Consider the following 25,044-nt stretch of genomic DNA (forward strand, 5'->3'; position numbering starts at 1 on the left):
CATAACCATAGATAAAACCTATCCTTCCATAGCAGAAAATGAAGTCTAATAACATTCATTAACAATTACCCTTCATTGAGCGCTCTCCATATCCTAGGCAGGGTATTAACCTAAGCACTTTTCATGTATTAGCTTATATAGTCATCACAGCTGTAGGAGGTTAAAAATCATCAAGCCCGAATGGATAAGGAAGATGTAGTGTGTATATATACAATGGAACATTACTCAGCTATCGGAAAGATTGGAATCTTGTCATTTGCAATGAGGTGGTTGAGGCTGAAGAGTATTTTGCTAAGCAAAATAAGACATGTGGAATTTAAGAAACAAGACAGGTGAACAGAGGGAAAAAAAAGGAGGCAAACCATAAAATAGACTCTTAACTATAGAGAACTGAGGGTTGCTGGAGAGGAGACGGGTAGGGGGATGGGTTAAGTGGGTGATGGGGAAGAAGTATACTTGTGATGAGCACTGGATGTTGTAAGGGTTGAAGCCCTGAATTCTACACCTGAAACTAATATTACACTCTGTTAACGAACTGGAATTTAAATAAATACTTGAAAAATCATGAAGCCCAGTTATTAGATGGGAAAAATGAGATACCAAGTAATGCCAGGACTTGCCCAAGCTTATACAACTAATAATTTGCAGACTAAACCCCTCGTCTGTGGTGCCAAAGCCGGTGCTCTCCAGCACTATGCCACTTAAAGTGCAAGTGGCAGGTTATTGCAGGAAACTGAACCAGAAGAAATGCATGCATAAAAAATACAGACACAGTCTCTTTCCTCAGGGGCACATAATCTGGTCGGCAAACACAATTTATATCAGGATAGCTCAAGCTAAATTACAAGTGACTGAGGTCAGATCCAAACCTGAGAACAGGTTTCCACATGGGCAGGGCAGTAAGAACAAGGTTACAGGAAGAAGAGGATAGGAAAGGGACACAGTGAGGACCTTCACAGTCCTGCGTCTGCCCAAGACAGGCTCCATTAGCCACTTTAAAACACACACACACACACTCACACACACACACACACACACCACACACACACTGCTAAAATTCTGCATCCAATTCCAATGTGTAGGGGGTTCTTTCCCCTACCAAGCAACTCTGCAACATCAGCTGGGTATCCTATAACTTAACTCCATTCTGACATATTTACCCAGCTACAACATTGGATTCCACAGGTTAAGTACCCCACAGGATTGCATCCCTCCCTTCGCTTTTGACATACTAGTTATGGGTTGGAAGTTCCAATGACCTCCTTATTTTCAATTAACTTGCTAGAGCAGCTCACAGAACCTGAAGAAACATTTTATTTATTAGATTACCAGTTTATTACAAATGGAGGTAATTCATGAACAGCCTGCTGGAAGAGATGCAATAGGAAAAGGTATGGGGAAGGGGTGAGGATCCACCACGCTTTCTCGGCAAGCCGGCTCTCCTCAAGTTTCCATGAGTTCACCAACTGGGGAGCGGTAGTGGTAGCTCCCGAGAGCTAGTGGTAGCTTGCAACCCAGAACTTTGGGGTTTTTATGGAGGCTTCATTACACAAGCACAATTGATTAACTCATTGGCCATTAGTAATTGAACTCAATCTCCAGCACTTCTCTTCTGCCTGGAGGTCAGAGGGCTGAAACTGAAAGTTTGAGCTTCAAATAGCATGGTTGGTTCTTCTTACAACCAGCCCCATCCTTAAGTGCCATCCAACTGTCACCTTATTAATACAAAAAAAGATACTTTTGTCACTCTCATCACAGGAAATTCCAAGGCTTTTAGGAATACCATGCGAGAAATGGGAATGAATGGGAATAAATGTTTATTTATTATAAATCATAGTATCATCACTGGACATTCCATGCCATTAGGAACTGTCTTCCTTCCCCAGTATCCAGCACCTGCATTTTCTTTGGAGGATATAAGAGTACCTGAAAGAAAGAAAAGAGAACATACAAAATGAAGTAAGCCAAAGAACAAGAAATCTCAAACCTAAATCTAACCATTCTCCTCTTGAAGGAGTAGGGAAGAGAAAAAAAAAAAAGAGCAGAGCAGGGCAGAGGCACTCAGAGAAGATAGGGTCCTAGAGGATGAGAGATCCCTACTTACAAGAGGAGAAAAGTCTCTAAGGCCTGAGATATAAGGGAAGCCATGTTATGTTTCTTTCTAAATCAACATGACTGTATATAAACTGTGTTTAAAGCAAAAACCCTGGGCAGCCTGGGTGGCTCAGCGGTTTAGCGCCACCTTCAGCCCCAGGGCGTGATCCTGGAGTTCCAGGATCAAGTCCCACATCAGGCTCTCTGCGTGGAGCCTGCTTCTCCCTCTGCCTGCGTCTCTGCCTCTCTCTCTCCCTCTGTCTCTCATGAATAAATAAAATCTTTAAAAAAATAAATGAAACAAAAACCCTGATTTATGTCCCACCAAGCATACCTTGTGCACCTGCTTTGTGAATGAGTAGCCTAAAGGAAAACTATTGTCCTTAAGATGTCAATCAATGCTCCTACTCCCTGCATTCCTTGATGTTAAAACTTGTGATTCCTGCCTATGTATTAATGTATAATCTTTTGAGCTCGTATAAGATGTAAAAAGTATATAACCTCATGAAAACTGTTCATTCTCTGGAACACTTTCTTCCCTGTGAAGCCTGTTTCCCAGGCAGTTGTCCTAACTTGAGCTTGAATAAAAACTCTCTTTTTTACTTGTCAAGGTTCTAAAGGGTTTGGTTATTTTGCATCAACACTGTCAGGTCAAGTTGCAAGAGATGCTAACAGATGAAATGACCACTCTGAATTGCTAGGCTTAGATCATCCTTAGGAAACTTGAGTGTGCATTAGGATCACCTGGGGAAATTATTAAGCCACAGATTGCTGAGTCACACCCAGAGGATCTGATCAGGGAAATTTTAGTTTTAACTAATTCCCAGGTGATACTAATGCTGCTGGTTTAGAGTCTAGCACAAAACCTTCACTGCATATTAGAGTCACCTTGGGAGCTTATAAAAACACCCAGAATCCCTGGGGATGGGACTAAGTTATGCATACTTTAAAAAACTAGGCCCAGGTGATTCCAGTGTATAGCCAAATCAGAGTAATGTGTGGAGGCCGAGAAAATAAAGGCCATTCCACTTTAAGTTCAGTGTTAGCACAAGTGCAGCCATCCCAGGCCCCTGTGAATAAGAGCTGAAATTTACATTACTCCAGTTACAGGAAGAAAACAGCTTACAGCTTAACGTCCCAGAAAGCCCCGTATTAGAATAAGAACAGAGCCCAAGTCAAGGGCAGGAAGCCCCATATTAAAATGAGAACAGAGCCCAAGCCAGCGGCAGAAAGTCCCATATTAAAATAAGAACAGAGCTCAATGCCCTTGAAAGCCCCATATCAGAATGTAAACAGAACTTGAGAAATTCCTCCACCCCTTCTGGAGGTCCCCTAGACCAGCCCATATAACTAAGCTGAAACCCACCTCGGGGTCCAAGTCCCTGCTCCTCTGTGTCGGGTATACTTGGACCCAAGCTCGAACTTGTAAATAAACCCTCGTGTGTTTGCATCGGTGTCAGCTACTTGGTGGTTTCTCGGATTCGCAATCTTTGGCACAACAAATGTAGAAGCATTATTGGAAATTCATGGGCCTGAAAATCATACCCATAAAACAAAAGCAAATATTTATTGAACATTTACCATTGATAGTCACTGCACTGAGTACATTATTGCATGATTTCATTTAATCCACACTGGAACCTTTTAAGAAGGGACTATTATTCCCATTTTACTGATAAGTAGAGTGAGGATATTAAGTGATTTGTCCTGGCCATAAACTGGTAAATGATAATCTGGGAATCCAGCTCAGACTTACTTTTTGCAGACTCAGAACCACTAGGCCTCTAAATTTAGCCCCTTTCCTGAGCCACTCAGTGCTCTAGTCTCTGCCTTAAATCTTTAGTATTTGATTGAGTCCAGATGACAACAATCTAAGCTGGAACAAGTAGAATCAACTTCATATTTGGCATGATTTATGCAGATAAATTAGATAGATCTGTATTCATAGATACATATATGAATAAATGCAAATCACAGAATGGTTGTTTTACTGAATTCAATCCTTTTCTAACCCAGCAACTGTCCTGTTTATAGTCCTTCAATGGCACTTCCAAAAACAGTTCAAACTCCAAATATGGCATATTCAAGGCCCTTCATGATGGGGCCCCTGCCTGGGACTCTTCAGCCCCTCACTTCTCTTCCTTGGTTCTCTCTGTCTGCTCTTAGCTCCCCAAATCCAACCAGGCCACCATGCCTTTGTGTTCTTCTTTCTCCTTCCTCCCTATCTACCTGGGGAACTTCTACTAATTCTTTAAATCTCAGGTCAACCGTCACTACTTATCCAAAATCTTCCCCCATATCCTTTCTCCAAGCAATCACAGCAGCATGTGTATAACATTCCATTTTATCCTTACTAATTTTCATTCCCTATACCCTTAAACAATCCACTGAATTTTCAAGAGATCTTTGTAACAGAATCCTGGCTCTGCCCTGAGAGTGGAACTTTCCCTGAAGATTCTTCCAGTGTTGGACCGTCATCTCTCCCCTCCAGTAGGCCTGTACATGGGATGGTATCTTTTTTTCTTCTCTTCCAGACCACTCTCCTCCCTTCCACTGTAAAACCCCTGCAGCTTTGAATTTCCTGTTACCAGATTACACCACCCACCTCTCTTCCTTGTTACAGCCCCACTCCCTAGCTCACACCCTTCATTCCTAGAATATTTAGTCCCTGGCTCCTCCCTCCCATGCCAGTTCTGTCTTAATTATTAGTGATTTCAACATGCACATTGTTGACCCTTCCAATATCCCATTCACTAACTTCCTTGATTTTCTTGCAGGCAATGAACTTGTTCTCCACCCCATTTCAATAATCACTTCCATGGCCTCACCCCAGACCCTAGACCTGGTCATTACCAATCATTGAAACCCCTCCAAAATCTCACTTTCAAGCTTCCCACTGACTAAGGGAAGACATGGCATAGGGGACAGGGCAAGTGACAGTGACAAAAGCTCAGATTCCCTGGTCCACGGTTATCATTGTTCCTTCTTGCCCAATCCCCAAGCCTCTTCACTCCATCATACCGGCTAAACCACACATGTCTTGGTTAGAACCAAGTCTCTATCTGTTCTGCACCTGCACCCTGAGAGCTGAAAGTTGCTGGAGAGAAATAGAGCCATCCCAACTGGGTCGCTGTAAAGTCTAGACTGTGAGCTTCAAGCAGCAGAGTCCATGCATCCTTCTACCCTCCTAGATGATTCTTTTATGCCTTTTTCTCTCTCTACAAACCCCAAGTCCCCATCCCCATTTTCAGCTCTTGACTTGGCTTCTCTGAATCATTAATATAAGAAAAGCAATCAGAAGGGAACTTGCACAAGCTCCCACCTTCACTTCACTCTCCTGTGTGTGCACCCATATTCTCTGATGGCTATGATGTAGACACCTTCCCCTCTGACCACCCAGGGATTCCAGATGCTATGGCACCACTAAGCCCATATTCTGCCCTCTTTGAGCCAAATTCTCTAGCTCCCCTGGATTGTACGATACCATGGAGACAGAAGGTAAACCATGACGGGATGTGGATCCCTTTTCTTTGGTTAAATTAGAAATTTAAGCTATTCCTTTGTGCTTTGTCCCCTGTTAGAGGATAAGGCCCTTGATATGCTATTATTTCAACATAAAAAAGGCTAGGCATCCCTGTATGTATTGTTCCTCTGGTAGATGCTTATTTTTCTGGCTTCTACTTATTTCAAGTACCGTGACCTACAGAAGACAAATAAAATAGGATTTGAGTCCTTAATGTGTTCTGTGTCTATTTGGACTTAACAAGACCAATTAATTGTTCAATTCAATCAGTAAAAATCTTATTCAGTCTTTTCCCCTTGTACTCATCTCAGAAGTGAATAGTGTATGAGGATGGAAAGTATGTGTGGGATGAGATGGAGCTAGGATGAAATGCCACTTTTTGTGAACTTTTTAAAAAGTCTTCACTTTTCCCAGACAATTTTTTGAAAAAGAGTACTATGTACGATTTTTCTCTCCTTCCTTTCTAACCCAAACTGTCAACAGTTCAAGTTCCCACTTTCCTATTACACTAGTTAAGTATATAGGAAAGAGTGCTCTAAGGGTATTTGCATTTTAATTTACATTGAACACTTACCATCTGCCTTGGTATTATGCAAGTGCTTTATGTCTGTTATTTCCATCTTTATGCTTGTCTTCACAGGATTGGTAGTATTTTATCATCATCCCCATTTACAGATTTGGAAACCAGGCTTAGATAAATTCAGGGATCAGCCCAAGGTCTCTAGTTGCTAAGTGGGGGAGCTGAGGATCAAACCTAGGCAGTCTGACTCCTGAAAGCGTATATAAGGGATGTCCCAGCACCTTCCGTTCCCCTAGCTGAGATTCACTCCATTGTATCCTACAGTCCATTGGGTATTTAAGAGAAGAATGGGATGAATGGGGTCAAGTTTCACTGAGAGACAAAAGATAAGTTAGGTCATACAGAATAGATTGACTTCCTCAGGATAAGACTTAGCAAAGGCAGGGATACCTGGGTGGCCCAGTCGGTTAAGTATCTGTCTTCCACTCAGGTCATGATTCTGGAGTCCCGGATCCAGCTCCACAGTGGGGGGCTCAGTGGGAAGTCTGCTTCTCCCTCTGCCTCTCTGCATATTACCCCCATCCCACCCCCGCCCCGTTCTCTAGTTTGCTCACTCTCTCTCAAATAAATAAATATAATCTTAAAAAAAAAAAAAGGAATAAGCAAGGCAAAATGTACATTCTGGCAGAGAAACCCCTTGTATTTTAAATTTTTATCTTCTAATACAGTGGCAAGGATGGGACAACCCAAGTCTCTAAGTGGCTTAAGGAGATAATCAAAGATACTGATTTCTAGAGTGAAAATTGCCAAGGTTTAAAGCCAGGCTCTTCTTACCGTGTGATCTCAGGGCACTTACTTAACCCTCAGGTTCTTCCTAGCAAATAGGGATAGTAACAGCAGAAACTTCAGTCAAGTTGGTACCAAGTGCTCAGCACTGAAACAGCATTAAACTTTGAATGCAACATGAGAGACTGAATAGACAGTGACCAAATTATAGGCAAAAATAAAACTCTACCCACTATCTATAACCAACCCAAGAAATCAGCCCATTACCTATGGTCATGAACACAGGAAACCAGCCTACCTACTATTTGTAAGTCAGACCACTATCTCAAGAAAAAAAAAATCCATGAAACTAAATAACTCCTGAAACAATGAGCCTCAAATAGGCAGGACTTCATTAATAACTGGCACCTTTGTCAAATTTTGTCCTCACTTCTAACTTAAAACCAACCAGAGAAAGCCAAGTATGCACCCTTAATCACACAAGATGTCCTGCTTCTAATTAGCCTACTTACAACTTCCTCATGCTAACAGCCTTAATTGGGGCCTAAAGTCTTCCCCCTTTTCTCCTCTCTAGAGCTTTCCCACTCCACTGCCTGCTTTTCAGTCTCAGCCAAAACACAAGTGATGGTGGCTAAATCCCTTATTATATCTCTTGGAAGTCCTAAATAAATAGCTTTCACCTGTTCCCACTGGGTTGTCCACAAATCTTAACTAAGCTCATTCAGGTGAGAAATGATGGGAACTTAGAGCAAGATGGTAATAGTAAAGATGGTGAGAAATGAGCAGATTAAGGATGTATTTTAAAGGTAGAAACTTCACAATGTAAAAGGATGAGGGGGAGCGGGGATCAGGTTCCAGCCCAGTAACAAGGTGGGCAATGATGCCATGTTTGGAGATGGGGAAGGGTGGAGTATGTACATTCCCAAACTAGAGAAACAGTGTGTTAGGCTTACCTACTCCCTGCACACACAGCAATGTAAACAGCTCCAAAAATCTTCTCTAAGAGACCATCTCAGTCAGACCAACATGTCAGAGAATCCTTTCTTTGGACAGAAGTACCTCTAGGGTAGGAGTTCATGAGTGTCATAAGCTCCCACTACCATTTACTTCTCCCTCAAAAACAAATCTTCACAATCCTTGACTGATTATAAAATTCTACCCTTGGAACTGGCTTCAAGCACAATTAAAAAGTTAACAGAAAAAAAAAAAGTTAACAGGATGGCATTTGTTTTAAAGTACATGTATATCTGGAAGGAAATACAGCAAAATGTTAACCACATTTGTTATCTCAGGATAGTGGTATTCTGGGTGATTTAAATTTTCTACTTAATACATTTCTGTATTGTCTAAGCCTTTAATAATGAACAAGAACTTTTTCTTATTAAAAAAATACATTTCTTAAAAATGAGATCTCTGGGATAGGTAACAAATTAAAAACTGTCAGTCATTTCTTCCCTGGCATGAAGAAATGGAGTATATATCACACATGTGCAAGTTCTGCTGGGGAAGGTAGAAGATAGGAGAACTGGGGCTGTTTCAGAAGGTCAAAGGAACATGGAGGAATATGTTCCCCAAGCACTTCACAATAAAGCCAAAAACAGCCTTGCTTTTCCAGCTACGTGAGAGAGTAGCCACAGAGAGTGAGCTGTGATACAAATATATACAGTATTTCCAAACACCAAACACCATTTCAGGGAAGTCACTGACAGCCTAAGAACAGAGGACAGCCTTTTTTTTTTTTTCTTTTTTAACTAAATAATTTGAAATGCAAACAGAGAGAAATTCAGAAATAGGCCATCCCAAGAGAACCTTGACAGAGGCTAATTCAGCCCTGAACAGAACTCACAGCCACGGCCTGAATTTGGAGAAGCACCAAAGCCATATTTTGTCACTTGGGTGAGAAAAGGAAGTGAAGTGATATCAGGCTCTGCTCCCTTCCCCACAAATAGATGAGGAAAGTTGTCTTTGCCCAACCTCTGCCCCCAATTCAACAGGCCTTCTGCTCTGAAAACTTTACATCATTGGCTTATTTCCACTCATACTTGGCCGAACTGACAAATATATCTGTTTACTCTGGCTTCGAGCAAAGACTAGGCCTCTCCAGGGCCTAGAATTTAAAATGCTTAGCAGTGTAGCTGATGGATATTGGGAGGATTGTCAAAGGAGAGTTTCTCCGGCAGAGTGAACATAGGAGATAAAGAGATGGATGAACTCTCAAAGAATCAAGGGCCCAGAAAACTCCAGAAGCATATTTTCCTGCTCAACACTGACATTGGAGGGATACTTCAGATACATTTTTTTCACCACATCCCCATACTAACCCTAAATTATCCAAAACTTGGAAATAAATTGAAGAAATGTTTATCCTCTCAATGCATTTAACAGATTCATGAGAGGATCATTTAATTAGGACTTTGATTTTGCCATTCAGTACTTGTGAAAAGGATGTTAACTTATAGATTTCTGCCCCAGAAGTTACAATTTCATTGCCCAAAAGAACATTAACCAGTTTTGTATATTTTAGCAAATAATTTCCACATTCCTTTTGACTGGCTTACAATATAAATGTCTGTTCCTCAAGTTTTCTTTTTGAACCACCTCTACCTTCTTACTGAGTCACTCATTAATTAATGAGTTGAGTGAAATTTTTACAGTATTTACATAAAGTATTGCCTTTCATATGTGTCATGTGTCAAGGAGCCAAACTTTTCCTCCACTCTCTCAGATTCAGAACTCGGGGTCTGCAAATTCAACTCAAATGGACAAATCAGCAAGAAAGAAAATAGATTTTAAACATGTATGTATGGGAGTTTGTAAAAAAAAGAGATGTGACTAAAGGGGCTTATATATCAGGACAAGTGGAAGGGTAGACAGACACTTGTGGAAAGCAAATGACTTCTTAGAAGGACTGGTGTAAAAGAGCACTTAGAAGAGATGGGGGATATGATAGTTTTGTGACAATGTCTGTTTTGGTGTGGTGCCAACTTCTCATCACCAAGATCAGAGTTGCTCTCAGGGAAGGGATTTATGACAATTGAGTTCTTTTGAGTTCTTTTGAAAGGCTCTACTCTTGGGCAGATAAAGACGTTCAGGATCTCATCCTTTACCTCAAAATAATTTTTATGCAACAGCAGCATATTTTGGACCCCTTCATACCTTCACATGTTTTATTTATTTTTAATTATTTTTTTTAAGATTTTATTTATTCACGAGCCAGAAAGAGAGGCAGAGACATAGGCAGAGGGAGAAGCAGGGTCCCTGCAGGGAGTCTGATGTGGGACTCGATCCCAAGAGCCCAGGATCTTGACCTGAGCCAAAGGCAGATGCCTAACCACTGAGTCACCCAAGTGCCCGCCTTCATATGTTTAAATTTTTGGAAACTTATTTTCCAAATTGCAGGTGTGGAAATGTACATGTCAAGGATAGCAGAAGAGCCACACCTTAGCAGGATCAGAGCCAGACTTTTTTTTTTTTTTAAATTTTTATTTATTTATGATAGCCACAGAGAGAGAGAGGCGCAGAAACACAGGCAGAGGGAGAAGCAGGCTCCATGCACCGGGAGCCCGATGTGGGATTCGATCCTGGGTCTCCAGGATCGCGCCCTGGGCCAAAGGCAGGCGCCAAACCGCTGCGCCACCCAGGGATCCCTCAGAGCCAGACTTTAAAGCCAGTTCTGAGACTAAAGTTCTTCCCACATTGCCAAATTAAATAGTTTGTGGCCTTGATCAAGACAGTCCCTCTCCAAGCTTAGTTTCCTCAGATATAAACTGGGGCAGGTTGAAGAGATGATCTCCACAGTTCCTTCCAGACCCAGTGATCTCTGGTAAAGTTAACTCCTTGGCAAAATTATTAAAAAAAAAAAAAAAAAAAAAAAGCCAGACTGAACTTCATGTCCTCTTCCCATTCCACTCCCATCCCAAATGATGTCATTTCATAGATGAACCCATGGTCCTGAATTTTCTCTCCCTGGCAAGACCACCCTATCCTGTGTCCTGTCCATCAGGGAACCCTTCCAACAGGGAATCTGCTAATGTTATAAACTGTAAAGTAATCAATACTAAAGGAAATGTGGCTATTAAGAGATTAAGGTCTCATGCACATATATATACTCTCCTTTAAAAGGTATCTGAATTTACCTTCCAAGGAAGATAAAATTTTTACTCAGGTGAATGGTGGAATCCCGGGAAATGTGACCAGCAAGTGGGGTACCTTTGTGAGAGCAGGAGGATCTTAACACTCTTACACCAAATGTATTTGGAGGACTGGGTTTTGGTCAAAACAGACTGGAGCTGAGTCTCTGCCAGTACCAGACCCCATGCCACACCGGCTATTATATATTTTGGATACTACTCTTGCTTTTTTGTCTTGGTTCATTGAGTCACATCTGCCTCCAAATGCATACAACAGTGACAAAATCTCTGCATCTGTTGCTAGGCATTCATCTTCCCCAACCCAAAATGTAACATTTGTACTTGAACACTGCCGCTGATTAAGATGATTAGACTTCATTCTCATTATTCTTCATTAAATAGAAAATAGATGCTTATGTATTTTTCTTTTTACTTATTAATCTGTCTTAATGTTTCTACACTGACTATTTCTTCAATGCTAGAGTTTAAATAATGAAAACAACTAATGCCGAGACTCTATTAAGGATAAGGAATGAGCTACCATCCTGATCCCTTCAATGAAGCTTGTCTTTTTAATTCTCTTTTCCCCTCCTCCCTGGCAATTAAAAGACAAGCATCTGTGCTGGGGAAGGGTGTGCATATGCATGTTTTAGAGCAGAGGAGAACCAGTAGGACAGTTTTTGCCACTGCCAATGTTGTAACAACATAGCATGTCTTGACTTACAGGAAAATTATTTCAAGATTATTTTTATAAAGATAATGATGGGTAGTCTTCTGGGTTAGCATCAGATCTCAAGGGAATGTCCTGGCCTAGACAAGGCATAGCACAAGTGGTCAAAGATGCATGTACAACAATATTTCTCAACCTTGGTTGCACATTAGAATCACCTGAGGACCTTTTTAAAAACACTCATGCCTAGGTAGCACTCAGACCAATAAAATCAGAACCTAGGGCAGCCCGGGTAGCTCAGCAGTTTAGTGCCACCTTTGGCCCTGGGCGTAATCCTGGAGACCTGGGATCTCTTCCCACATTGGGCTCCCTGCATGGAGCCTGCTTCTCCCTCTGCCTATGTCTCTACCTCTCTCTCTCTCTCTCTCTCTCTCTCTGTTTCTCATGAATAAATAAATAAAACCTTAAAAAAAAAAAATCAGAACCTTTGGTAGTGGGTCCAAGCATAAGAATAGAAAAGCTCTAAAGGTGATTTTAACATATAGCCAGAGTGTGAACATTTGGGTGTTCACTGAAGCTTTGCTTATAGAAGGAAAACAATGCAAACAACCTACAGTTTATTGATTGAGTGTAATTAATTAAAGTATGGTAAATCCAGACAATGAGATATTTACCAGTCTTTTAAAAAATAACAATAACAATAAGGAAAATCCATAGGTGTTGGGCAAAGCAATTCTCTCTATCAATGCTTTGGGCACAATAAGGAAGGCCCATAATTTTTTGGAAGGCCTAAAAATGTTAGGCACCTGAAAAAAATAGTTGAGTTCAAAATATAAAAACAAAACTGCAAAGTTTCAATGAATAAATGTTCATCTGTAAAACATAATGTGCTATCAACTTCAGTAATTATTAGGCTTGATATAAAATTTTTATTACATTTGAAAACAACTGGCAGGTTATATTCTCACATCAAGAATTCCCAAGTATGCATCATCCGTAGTTCTCAAAATGTGGCCTCCAGAATAACATCAGCCACACCTGAGAACTTGCTAGAAATGAAGACTTGGAGGCCTCAACTCAAAACTACTGAATCAGAAATTCTGAAGATGGGGCCCGATTATCTGCTTGTACTAGCCCTTCAAGTAATTCTGATACATGCTCAAATATGAGAACTACTGTGCTAGATGATTACTTTAAAAAGAGATAATATTTTATGTAATTAAAATTAAAACAATCAACCATAAATTAAGTAATAAGTAGCCAAGTAATTTACAAAGCACAATTTGAAAATTGTTTCAAAAATTTCTGCTGAGAAAAATGTATATATCCACAAAAAGTTAAACATAAAATTATCATATGATCTAGCAATTATACTCCTAGAGATATATTCAAAAAAACTGCAGGAACTCAAACAGATACTTATACATCAATGTTCACAGCAGCATTATTCAGAATAGCCAAAAGATGGAAACAACGCAAGTGCCCATCAATGGAAGAATTGTTTGTTTTTGTTTTTGTTTTTAATTTTTTTATTTATTATTTATGATAGTCACAGAGAGAGAGAGAGAGAGAGGCAGAGACATAGGCAGAGGGAGAAGCAGGCTCCATGCACCGGGAGCCCGACGTGGGATCTGATCCCGGGTCTCCAGGATTGCGCCCTGGGCCAAAGGCAGGCGCCAAACTGCTGTGCCACCCAGGGATCCCAATGGAAGAATTGTTAAACAAAATGTGGTCTATATGTATAATAGATTATTTGGCCATAAGAAGGAAAGGAATTCTGATACATGCTACAACATGGATGAACCTCAAAAACATTATGCTAACTGAAGTAAGCCAACACAAAAGAACAAATAATGCAGGATACAATTTATTTGGAGTACCTAGTATAGGTAAAATCATAGAGGCAGAAAGTAGAATAAAGGCTGGGGGTGGAGCTGGTGGGCTGGGGGTAGAGGTGCAGTGAGAATGGGAGAGGGAATTTAATAAGTAGAGTTCCTGTTTGGGGTGATAAAGTCATGGAAATGGATAGTGGCATAGTCGTACAACATTGTGAATGTACTTAAGGTCACTGAATTGTGCACTTAAAAACAGTTAAAATGATGAACTATATGTTGTATATATTTTCCCACAATAAAAGAAATACAAGCTGAAGAACCAAGAAATCCAGCAATGTAATTCAGTCTAAGCTGAACCAGTGGAACCAATGGTATAAGACCCAGTCCAAGTTTGAAAGCTTGAGAACCAGGAATGCTGATGTCTGAGAGCAAGAGAAGATGGATGTCCCAGCTCCAGCCAAAAGAACAAATTTGCCCTTCCCTCCCACCATTTGTACTACTCAGGTCCTCAGTGGATTGCATCATGCCACCCACATTGGTGAGGAAGGACTTCTTTACTTAGTCTACCAATTGAAATGCTAGTCTCTTCCAGAAACATCCTCACAGACACACTCAAAAATAATGTTTAAAAAATAATAATAATTATGTTTACCAGCTATCTGGGCATCCCTTTGCTCAGGCAAACTAACACATAAAATTTACCACCACATGTCTATTCTCACCATTTTAATTCAACATAGTATTGGAAGTCCTAGCTACAGCAATCAGAAAATAAAAAGAAATAAAAGACAGCCAAATCAGCAAGGAAGAAGTTAAACTTTCATATCCACAGATGACATGATACTATATATAAAAGACTTCACCATAAAACTGCTAGAACTGATTAATGAGTTCAGTTAAGTCAAAATCAATACACAGAAATCTGTTGCATTTCTATACACCAATAATGAAGCAGCAGAAAGAGAAATTAAGGAATAATCCATTACAATTAGACACCTAAGAATAAACCTAACCAGCAAGGTAAAAGACTTGCGCTCTAAAAACTATAAAACACTGAAGAAAGAAATTGATGATGACACGAAGAAATGGAAAGACATTCCATGTTCATGGATTGGAAAAACAAATATTGTTAAAATGTCTATACTACCCAAAGCAATCTACATATTTACTGCAATCCTTATAAAATAGCAACAGCATTTTTCTCAGAGCTAGAACAGGCAATGCTAAAATTTGTGTGGGACCACAAAAGACCCCAAATAGCCAAAGCAACCTTGAACAAAAAAGAGCTGGAAACATCAAAATTCCAGACTTTAAATTACATTACATAGCTGTAATACTCAAAACAGTATGGTTCTGACACAAAAATAGACTCATAAATCAATGGAACAGAATAGAAAACCCAGAAATGAACCCATGATTATATGGTCAATTAATCTTTGGCAAAGCAGGAAAGACTATCCAATGGGAAAAAGACAGTCTCTCTTCAACAAATGGTGCTGAAAAAAGTAGACAGCAACATGCAAAAGAATGAAACTGGATCACTTTCTTACACTGTACACACACAAAAAAAAAAAAAAAACTCAAAATGGATTAAAGACCTAAATGTGAGACCTGAAACCATAAAAATCCTAGACGAGAACATGGGCAGTAACTTCCTTGACATTGGTCATAGCAACTTCTTCCTAGATATGTCTCCTGAGGCAAGGGAAACAAACAAAAAAAAGTATTGGGACCACATAAAAATAAAATCTTTTGCACAGTAAAGGAAACAATCAAAAGGCAGCCTAGGGAGTGGGAGAAGATAACTGCAAATGATACATTTGATAAAAGGTTAGTATTCAAGATATCTGCTAAAAAAAAAAAAAAAAAAAAAACATAAAACTCAATACCCAGGAAATGAATAATACAATTAAAAAGTGGGCAGAAGACATGAGCAGACATTTTTCCAAAGAAGGCATACAGATGGTCAACAGACACATTACTTATCATCAGGCAAACACATAGCAAAATTGCAATGAGTTATCACCTCACACCTGTCAGAAAATCAACAACACAAGAAACAACAGGTGTTGGCAAGGATAAGAAGAAAGGAGAACCCTCTTGAACTATTGGTGGGAATGCAAACTGGTACAACCTCTCAGTATGAAGATTCCTCAAAAAGTTAAAAATAGAACTACCCTACAACCCAGAAATCCTATTACTAGGTATTTACTGAATACGAAAATACTAGTTCAAAGGGATACATGCACTCCAATGTTTATAGTAGCATTATCTACAATAGCCAAATGATGGAAAAAGTCCAAGTGTTCATCGACTGATGAATTGATAAAGAAGATATGGCATATATATATACAATATATATATTTATATACATATGAAGATTACTCAGCCATCAAAAAGAATGAAATCTTGCCATTTGCAATGATGTGGATGGAGCTAGAGAGTATAATACTAAGTGAAATAAGTCATTCAGAGAAAGACAAATACCATATGATTTCACTTATATGTAGAATTTAAGAAACCAAACAAATGACCAAAGGCAAAGAGAGAGAGAAAGAGAGAGAGAGAGAGAGAGGTAAACCAAGAAACAGACTCTTAACTATAGAGAATAAAGTGATGGCTACAGAAGGGAGGTGGGTGGGGGGCAAAGGTGAAATAGATGATGAGGATGAAGGAGTACACTTGTTGTGATGAGCACAAGGAAATATATGAAAATGTTGAATCCCCAAATTCTACACCTGAAACTAAAATTACACTATATGTTAACTAATTGGAATTTAAATAAAAACTTAAAAAAATTACCATCACAAATTATCTATTTACCAGATACTTGTAACTTTTATACTATTGTATACTATTAACCTCCTTGAAGGCAGGAACCATTGTTCATAAGTCTCTAATATCTAACACAGCACCTGGATGGCAACAGTTAACAGTAAATTAATCAACAAGCGAATAAGTGAATGAGCAAGTAAATGAATAAATGAGTACGTTAATAAACAAATGATTGTCACATAAGTCTTTAGGTGGCCTAGTATTCACTGAGCTTGTGTGCAAAATTTTCTGCATCCATGAGGTTTTTCGGAGAAAGCGTCTGTGCCTTTCATTAGATTATCAGTGGGACAAAGGCCCCAAAGTGCTTGCAACCACTGCTGTGGAGACAGGGAGAGAGTGAAGTGAACTAGATGGTTTCTCAGCATAGCTTAACTGACCACTCACCAATCCTACTCCTGCATATATCCCCCAAGAAATAACCACACTGATTTCTACAAGGACTTATGCAAAGTTGTTTTCCAAGGCTCCTGGAAATCCCAGATGCTGTCTTGTTTGCCTCCTGCTACTTACAAAGGATATATTGGAAACACTGGTAAAATGCTCTACCACAGAGGGAAGAATATAATGCTTTCAACCTAGCTTTGGCACCTAGCTCCATAATCCCCATCTCAAACCACCTAGGGAGTATAATTTATCTCCATTTCCAGCACGGTGGGTTTTAGATGGCAAATGTCACCTGGATGCTGAAGACAGAAATCAATTGAAAACATGGCCTTTGATACAAGAAGTATCTCAGCCATTACTATATGAGAAAGTAGAATGAGAAACTTGGAAATTAACCTAGTAGGACAGCTCACCTAGTCCTCTTCCTCTCTTGGGTTAAATGCTTAAGGCAGCCTCCAGAGCACAAATCTAGGGAAATAATTTTCTATTGTTCTCCTCAGACTATTCAAAACTTTGATTCAGGAGAGCTGTGAACTTTTGGATGAGGAGGACTGGAGATCTAAAGGGAAACTATAATTGTACACAGTTTTTGAGAGTAGAAACCGAATGTCACTACTTTGTACATAATTTTAAAATATCAATATATTTCCACTTCTTAATAATGTGCCCTATTCAAATTACTTAAAAACCTCAGTTTCTCTGTAAGAATTATAGCAGAACCTATCTTCATAGGGCCATTGACAATGAATAATAATTGTGAAGCATTTAGCACATAATATACAGCTTATTATTCACAAAAATTTTCCTTTTCTTTTCAGGCAATAAAATTTATTAAAACCTTTTGTGTTCACTAAACTGACCTTTGGAAATAAAATTTTAAAACAGAATTTGAATTTTTTAAGGCTTAACAAGAACTTGGATATCATCCAGCTCATTTTTTCCAAATAAATCTTAATTATAATATACAGGAAAAAATATATATATAGTAATTTAAAAAGTAACTAAAAACAGAACTGGTCTACTGGGAGAGGCTGGTAAATGGAGAACTGTCCTCTTGCCCTCCACAAGGAACCCTAGAGTACCAAAGAGCATAGTTTGAAAACCAAAGTTCATCCAACCTTTTCTTCTCCCAGATAAGGACTATGGAACCTAATGGTCTAATTGTTAGTCCAAGATCACACAGCTAATCAGAGACAGACTTCCTGGACTAGAATCTGGATCTCCAACACCAAGTAATTTGCCAAGTAGCTATGGAAACAGGATATGTGCGTGCTAGGATGTGGAAGAAAATTTAAGCTGTTTTTCAAGTTGTGTTATCAAAGGCCTTACCCTTGGTCAAGTTCCTCACTCTTTGGGTTTCATTTTCTCCACCGAACTTTCTGTTCTTAATAACATGTCTGGGGTGCCTGAGAGGCTCAGTCCATTAAGCATCTGCCTTTAGCTCAAGTCATGATATCAGGGTACTGGGATCAAGCCCCAGGATCAAGCCCCTGCTCAATAGAGAGCCTGCTTCTCTCTCTACCCATCCCCTAGCTCATGCTCTCTCTCACTGGCACTCTTTCTCTCCCTCAAATAAATAAATAAAAATCTTTTAAAAATAATAATAATAACATGTCTAAGTATCTAGTACCATGAAAAGTGATCACTTTTGTGCTCAGTGAGTCACATCAATTTTTTCATTGAATACTTTTATGAATTTGTGGATTTGTTATGAATTTAAATATGAATGTAAAATAAAAATGTTGACATTGTAATTAAGGAAAATTGTTCCAAACAAAGCATCAATATGTAATTTGGAAATACATAGAAAAAATTTAGAGAGCAAGTATTAGGTCTTATTTCTGTTATCTTCTCTGTGCTTCAAACAATGAAATTTATATCATTTTTATGAAATGATATGCTGAAACTTTATCTTTTAAAACTTTCTGAGAAATATTTCAAATATACAAAATAAGCTCTGCTTGTTCTGACAGCCAACTCCAAGCAGGGCAGAGTGATAGTGAAGCTAGTTGCTTTGATTAAATGTGATTCTTGCCTAATGACAGGACTGAAGATTAAGTTATTTTGAAAATTGGATATCTTCACAACTTGTTCCTACAGGGAAAGGAACAACTGAAGGGAGGTGAGAATTACTTCAGTGCTCTGTCCACTACCTGGGTTTGCTGCTTTGCACCCTCTGGATCCCTCCTGTAAATCTCTCTCAATACTGCACTAACTCTTCTTAGAAAAACCCATAGACATCCTGGTCTATGTTTTGAATCTTATTTAAAAGGCCTCAACCAGGGCACCTGGGTGGCTTAGTGGTTGAGCATCTGCCTTTGGCTCAGTCGTGATCCCAGGGTACTGGGATCAAGCCCCACATCAGATTCCCTGCGGGGAATCTCCCTCTGCCTGTGTCTCTGCCTCTCTCTCTCTGTATATGTCTCTCATGGATAAATAAAACCTTAAAAAAAAAAAAAAAAAAAGCCTCAACCAGAAACAGAGAGGAGTTTGCACCAAAGCCCAGAACAAATGAAGTGGGGCTCATTTCCCTTCCATCAGCATCTCCTCCTCCCCACACCACTGGACAAATGGTTCTTGCCCAACATATACATTCAATGCAAAGGAAGGTTAAAAAATGTGAACACATAAACATCAAAAGGAAACAAACATTTCAGGGGAAGATGTTTGATGATGAATGAATTGTAAATACCATGGGACTTTAAACCACAGAGAAATCATTACTGATATTTAGAAAAGACTTAGCAAAAAGAGATGGAACAAAAGCTAGGGCTCAAATAATGGCAAGAATTGGAAGGACAGGAGGGAGGATGTTCCCAAAGGGGGAAACAGTGAACAGAGAACCCACACAAGGAAAAAGGCAAGATGTATGGAAGCAAGTGGAAAGGCTTATCTGAACACATGTAGGCTGTCTGATTAAAGATAGAAACTGAGGGCAAACCATGAAGGGTCTTAAAGACCAGACAGAAGAGTTTATACCCGCCCTTACTCCCTCCATTCCCTGGTGACACTAATCAGATAAAATAACTCACAAACAGGGCTTAACGACAAATGCCTTGCCTCCTCACCCTCAGAAACCCAGGAATGGCAAAGACCTTTCCTACTCCATGCAAAATCCCATCTATTGGTAAAAGCTGTAAGAACTGTTTTGAGACAGATTCTAAGATCACACCTGAGCTCCCCACTAATGTTGTGATTTATAATTACCACCTGTCAAGAACTCCAGTAAGAATATCAGTGCAGATGCTTTGTATTTGCCAACTCTGCTTTATCCGAAAAGGATAGCTCTCATGGTAGGAAATTCAGGCATTGACGTTGTTTCATGAGGAAAGTGTTGCAGGGTAGGGATGGTCTTACAATTTCTGTAGTCGGGTTAACTACCAACTCTACCTTTGCTTAAGATCAACCCAAAAAGAATGTTCTGCTTCGGACTATAAGTGAGAATATTTAAGCACTGGCGCTGACATCTGGCCTCAGCAGAGAGTACCATAATTGACTAGTGATATCTGCCATGGGCCCAGCAGTAAGAAGTAATGCTGTGCATACTCCTTACTTACTATGCCTACCTTTGCCAAAAGGACCACATTAAAAGTATTTCGGACATCAGAACCAATTGATGCAAGGAGTTAGGTATTCTTGTTTGGTTTGGTTTCATTTTTCAAATTATATACTTTTTTAAATTTTATAACCAACTTATCAGGTACACTTTCTATATACTTATGTAATTAATAAGATCAGCCCAAAATAGACACTATGCCCCAGAATGAATTTAAGGCAAGACCACAGAGCTCACTCACAAGAGAGCAGAGGGATTTTAAGGGCTTTAATCATAGCAGTTGTGATGATCTTAACCTATTTCTTCAGTGAGACCTAGCCAGTACTTGCAAACTTGCAGCCCCCACCTGCTCATGACTCCTGGTGCGGATCAGCCCTAATATTTCATCTCCCTGCTTCTAATTTTCTCTTCTGTTGGAAGCCCTTCATCTCCTTCCCTACCACACTCTTGGGAACGATGGAGTTTGTCAGCAGAGAGAGCAAATTTTTTCTTCTTCTTTTTATTCTTCCTGTAAATGCAAACAAGCAACCAACACTACAAGAACTTTCATATTTGCAAACACCCCAGGGTGCTTCACAAAAATCAATCTGACCAAAAACCATAAAATATAAATTCACCTGATACAAGCACATGATGACTGTGGAGATTTCTCCCCCCACCTCTGCACTACACAGCGTCCATACAAATGACTCTGGAAACTGCAACAATTACTAGAGCCACTGGATAAATCTCAAGGTCAGGAGAATTTGCAGGAAAAAGAAAGCAAATGAAATGCATTTTTAAAGAGGGCCCTCTGCCCAGGAGAGGCCACTCTGGAACACATTCAAACAAAAGTAGATGCTTTGGGCAAGATATTTTTTACCTTTCCTTCATGACACAGCAAGTAACAGGGAATCACCGTCCCATCATCTATTCCCAGAGGCCTTTCCTAACAGGAGTCCAGGCAATGTGCTTTTTTTTTTTTTTAAGATTTTATTTATTCATGAGAGACACAGAGAGAGAGGCAGAGACACAGGCAGAGGCCCGACGTGGGACTCGATCCCGGGTCACGCCCTGGGATGAAGGCAGGCGCTAAACCGCTGAGCCACCCGGGCTGCCCTAGGCAATGCACTTCTATGATTGTAGAAGAAATGAGGATTGCTCTGGGCACAGGGAAAAGCAGACCAGAGGGGCATAGCTCCTGAATATTTTTGCATATAAGACATTTACCTTTTTCTAATCATAAGAAAAATTCTCACTTACTGTTGAAACTTCACAAAACACAAGGAAAAAAACGAAGGTCACTCCTAATACCTCCCCCACCACTGCTTAGTGGTATATCCACCAGCACAATCCCCCAAGGCCACAGCAGAAACTCCTCGTACATTTACAGAAGGAGGATTCTTGGACCTTACCCCCAGAGCTGCAGAAGCCAGATCTCTGGAGGTGAGTGGGTGCCAGCATCTGCATTTTTGAAAGGCATGCCCAGCAACTCTTACAAGATCTTCCTCTCTGGACTATAAACTCCTCAAATACAGATATCTGTTTCTTTCATTCGCCATTGTATTCCAATCCTGGCACATAGGAGGTACTCAATATAAATATGTGTTGAATAAGTAAATAATTCTATCTTTTCTCCTTGCATATATTTTTCTTACCTTTTTTTCTGAAATATACACTCACAGCTTCCACTCAACCACAGGTAAGGCGCTTACCATGTACTGGTCATTGTCCTCTGAGTTTTGCAAGCATATGTAACAAACCCATAAAGTAATTATTATTTATCCCCCCATTTCTGATGAAAAATCCTAGATAGAGAGAAGTTATGTAATATGTCCAACATCACATCTAGGAAATAGTAGAAGCATATTTAAACTCCAATTGTAAATCCAGTCTTCGTGCCTCACATCTGCATGCAACTTGAACGTTTCTCAGGTTTTTAATAATGTTCTACATTTTTGAATGGTAACATGGCATTCTATCATATAGATTTGCCAGAACTTAAGAAATTATTGGACAGTTCCTCTCTGTTTTTTATAACACTACATAAAAAGCATACTAACTAGGGGTGTCTGGGTACTGCAGTCAGTTAAGTGTCCTTGGTTTTGGCTCAGGTCATGATCTCAGGGTCACGATCTTAGGGTGGTGAGATCAAACCCCACTCTAGAGTCCACACTCAGCATGGAGTCTGCTCAAGATTCTCTTTCCCTATCCCTCTGCCCTGCATGCTCTCTCTCTCTCAAATAAATAATAAAATAAATCATAAAAAAAAAATACACATACGTGTTAACTACATTTTCCCACAACCATATTATTTTTCCCTTAGAATCACTTCCTGAAAGTGAAATTACTAGGTCAAAAAAATCTGTACACTTTTTGGGCTCTTGATTCATATTGATAAATTGTCCTAAAATATTTTAATAAGATACACACCTACAGCAGAACAAATGTGCCTATCTCTCCCATTAAACAATTACAGAAAATTTGAATATCATTAAAAATATATATCTGTGGCTGCTGTGGTCTGGGGAATATTTTAGTTCTTTTTTAATGAAAGCATTTCTCACAGGGCAGGATCCTGATGGTTCGAGCAGACAAATAATTAAGCAGGAAGATAGTTCTTTCCCACAACTCCTGGAAATACCCTAGGTATTCTTCTCTCCACACATTTGGGAGAGGAATGTGTGTCTTTATTGTGTTTTGTTTTACCTCTCTACCTTTACTTACTGTAAACCCCCACGATATTTTCATGTCTATGCATTCCACAAATTCACCTCCTTAAGTATCCAGCCCTTGGTGATCATGCTCCTCAGATGATTTATGAATCTTTGAATGCTAAGGACCAACAGAAGCCTTGTCTACTGTGATTATACAGACTCTTAATAAAGAAACTGAGGCTCAGCCAGGCTGAATAAATTGCCCAAGATCACACGGCACAGTCTAGATTCTCAGAGCTGATGCTCTTCACCACCACCCTCCACTGACGTTCTTTCTTAGCAGTACTTACCACCTGTGTGAGAAAACCCAGTCTGCAAATCAACCATTCCCAGGATTGACTAACCGTGCATCTACAAAAAAAAAAAAGAGCTTACTTCTCCCTATGCAGAGGAGAAGGAAAGAGGCTCTACTCTTTGCCAGAGCACTTCAAATGTAACCATCACTCCTCCAGTCACTGGCTTCAAATGTTTTGCCTCTGGTGTATCTGAAATCATTATTGATCCAGAGTGTTCTCTAAAACTGTGAGTGAGCTCACAATCTACTATGGTCTGCAGACCAGCCAGGCTCCTAGGAGCAGCTGCTTTCTTGATCAGCTCTTTCTGGCTCATATTTACTCTGAGAAACTGGAAGTTAAAAGTAAAAGCAAATAAAGATGGAATTTAATTATGTTGATCAAAGACACAGTGTGCAAGGAATGTTGTTCTTCTCCTCTGATAAGCAAAAGAGAAAGTTTGAGTTGGCACCCAGGCATTAACTGATTTGACAACTTCGCTCTGTACCCATCTGTACTGCATCACTGTCATCCATTGATTGCATGTAAACTCTAAAGGGCCAGGGACTTGATCTGTCACTCACCATGCTGGTATCTGTTAGAACTGATAAAGAGATTTAGAGTAACTTAAACCATTCTGAGTTTATTGTTTTCTAAGTGAGCCCAAAGGAAGGCAGCCTCAGGTTTGTCTGACAGCTCAACCAAGTCATCAGGATCCAGGCTATCCTGTATTTCTGCTCTAACATCCTCATATTGGTTCTTTCCACCCAAGGTTAGTGCTCCAGGTTCCCAAGCTCCAGGCATTAACTCCCCACTCAAGGCAGGAAAACAGGAGAGGAGGTGGTATGACCTTTCATGTCTGCCCTTTTCATGAGGAAAGCAAATGCTTTCCCAGAGACAGCTATCCTTCCTCTTACATCTCATCTAGCTTAGGATCACATGGTTACTAGATTAGAGGCTGGGGTGGGGAGAAGTATCTTGCTCAATTTACAACAATCAAAAGTCTTCACTGGAGTCAAACAAATTCTTGCCCTAATAGAATTTCCCATAGAATTGAAATTCTATGAGAAAGGAAGAAAAGAGGGATTGGTAAATGACAACTGTATACAAGGCTCATAGCAGAAGGCCTGGCACATAGCAAGCACTCAGTGAAAACATATTCAGTAAGTCAATAAACGTCCTTGTTCTGTAGCTAAGAATGGAGAGAGGAATGTGGATTGAGTTCAAAGAGGAGAACAGAAGAGGGTGGAAGGAATGGGGTGGCATCTGCTTCCCATCTATTCTTAGAATAGGTTTAAGCTGCTATGGTTAAGGGAGTAAAGGCCAGAAATGGTGGGAACTATAATTCATGAGCATGACCATAACTCCTGGTGCTACTTTGGAAAAAGGATGATGGCCAGGGGCTCCTGGCACTGTTCACAAGGGCCCAGTGATAACGGGGCACAGGGCTGGGAAGGGGCCTTTCTCCAGGGCACCACATAACCTAGCTAAACTCTGCCCATTCTCAAAGATGCAAGCTTTGAGAACATCCAGAGAGTCCCCTTTGTAGGAAAGCCCCAATGTCCTCATGATGGGAACTGAGGAAGCTGCAGCAGGTGGCTCTCCAAGCAGCAGGCTCTGTCAGGTGGGAGCAGAAGAGAGGAGGGAGGAGGCCATGTAGATATTACAGCTGAACAGACTGGCTGTGGGAGAAACTGAGATGAGCCTTGACAATCCCAGAAATGACCAGGGAAGACTTTGAGG

The 25,044-nt window shown here is 40.0% G+C and overlaps 1 long non-coding RNA gene across 3 annotated transcripts in view; it reads right to left on the reverse strand.

Annotated features, from left to right (window-relative positions):
* Positions 1–1,800: 1,800 nt before the first annotated feature.
* LOC144312708 (uncharacterized) overlaps positions 1,801–25,044 on the reverse strand; it is a 29,309-nt gene continuing 6,065 nt past the window's right edge. The window contains exons 2-4 of one of the 3 annotated variants that reach the window (XR_013378281.1): positions 23,320–23,380; positions 3,461–3,626; positions 1,801–1,926 (exon numbers count right to left, since the gene is read on the reverse strand). This is a non-coding gene — a long non-coding RNA (uncharacterized LOC144312708). The remainder of the gene's footprint in view (positions 1,927–3,460; positions 3,627–23,319; positions 23,381–25,044) is intronic. The other 2 variants (XR_013378279.1, XR_013378280.1) reach the window with 2 other exon arrangements.

Source organism: Canis aureus, chromosome 4, assembly GCF_053574225.1.
Source record: "Canis aureus isolate CA01 chromosome 4, VMU_Caureus_v.1.0, whole genome shotgun sequence".
NCBI classification, from domain to species: domain Eukaryota; kingdom Metazoa; phylum Chordata; class Mammalia; order Carnivora; family Canidae; genus Canis; species Canis aureus.